The sequence below is a fragment of the Lolium rigidum genome, chromosome 7, assembly GCF_022539505.1.
Source record: "Lolium rigidum isolate FL_2022 chromosome 7, APGP_CSIRO_Lrig_0.1, whole genome shotgun sequence".
NCBI classification, from domain to species: domain Eukaryota; kingdom Viridiplantae; phylum Streptophyta; class Magnoliopsida; order Poales; family Poaceae; genus Lolium; species Lolium rigidum.
The window spans coordinates 339,320,351-339,322,193 of record NC_061514.1 but is presented as its reverse complement, the minus strand read 5'-3'; positions in this window follow the sequence as shown (position 1 = coordinate 339,322,193).

Sequence of the window (1,843 nt, the reverse complement as noted above, 5' to 3'; positions counted from 1 at the left end):
GGGGTGGGGCCGCGCCGCCCTAGGGTTTGGCCACCCTGTGGCCCCTCTTCGTCTCTCCTTCGGACTTCGGAAGCTTCGTGAGAAAATAGGCCTCCGGGCTTTTATTTCGTCCAATTCCGAGAATATTTCTTTACTAGGATTTCGAAACCAAAAACAGCGAGAAAACAGACAGCTGGCACTTCGGCATCTTGTTAATAGGTTAGTTCCGGAAAATGCACGAATATGACATAAAGTGTGCATAAAACATGTAGATAACATCAATAATGTGGCATGGAACACAAGAAATTATCGATACGTTGGAGACGTATCAAGGAGGAGGGAGGGGAGGGGAGAGGTGGAGCTCACCGACGATAGGGGTGGAGGAGGAGGTTGACGACGACGGCAGGGGTGGAGGAGGAGGAAGACGCGGCGGCTCCTCCTCCTTGACGCGGCGGCCCCTCCTCCTCCATGCGGCGGCCCCTCCTCCTCCACGCCGCGGCGGCTTGTGCTGCGAGGTGGCGGGGATGGGTGGAGCGTGGCGGCATGCGGCCCTCGCGGAGGAAGGAGGCGGCGGCGGCGACGGCCGGTGCGACGACCATGGCGGCGGCGGCGGGGGAGAGGGGAGGGGAGGTGAACGTACGGGCGTGGGGAGGGAGGGGAGGGAGGGGTACGGGGATGATATAACTTACACTAATTACGTGGCGCACCGGCACAAGTGCGCCACGGAAATAACTACTTACGTGGCGCACCGCAGCCGGTGCGCCACGGAAATAACTACTTCTATGGCGCACCGAGCCGGTGCGCCACGAAATAGTTATTTCCGTGGCGCAGCAAGCATTGTGCGCCACGAAATACCTACCCTAATAATTCGTGGTGGCAGAATGTGGGCCCCACATAATTTACGTGGCGCACGGTTCAGCCATGCGCCACAAAAATAAGCTATTTTTGTGGCGCACACTTCCTGGTGCGCCACAAAATAAGTTTCTGTGGCGCATTCAAAACGGTGCGCCACAGAACTAAGCTTTGCCTATAAGGGTTTTCCTACTAGTGATCGCTGTAGTCATCAACCTGTGGAGGCGTCGGCGGCTGCCGTGTTCGATGACGAGACGGCGGTGGATGGTCAAAAGGATAGTCCCAATCGCCGAGGAAGCCCGCCTGCCTTCTCGGATCCTTCTCGGTCTTGCGCCAGGTGCGCCAGGTGTCGGAGTCGATGGCGTAGGCGGGATCGGCGCGGAGGTCCGGCGGCAGGTACAGCCGCCTGCGATGGATCTCGGCGCTCCTCTCTAGCTCGTGCAGAGGCACGGGCGGGATAGGGCACCCGGAGGTAGCTGAGCCACCAGCCGCCGCCAGGCAGGTGCACGTCCTGCTAGCCCGCGCATGACGTCCAGTTCGTGTGCATGTGCCGCGCCACGTTGACGGGCAGCGGCACCCTGTGCGTCCGCTCCCGTCTTCTTGGTGCGGCTGCCGGACGCTTCGAAGTCGTTCTTCTTCTTCTTCTTCTTCTTCTTCTTCTTCCCCATGGTGATGCGGGGTGGCGCGCGGCGGTGAGGGGTGGGAGTGGAGGTGTCCGTGGTGTGGGCGATGCCAGGGACGATGCCGGTCAACTTTAAAGGCCGGGCGCGCGGGGGACACGATGCCATTGATGGCGGCGCAGAAGCCCAGCCGCCGCCCGCCAGTGCGCGGGCAGAAGAGGCAGACGCGACATTGATGACGAAGGATGCGGCGCATACGCGAAAACGATGACCGCCGAAGCGATGCTCTTGATACAGCCCAATGGCTCGCTACCAGGCGGGCCCCGTGAAAATGCGAGCAGTCACTTGGGGCGTCCGCGCAACATCCGCCGCGACGTAACCCAGACGCAAAT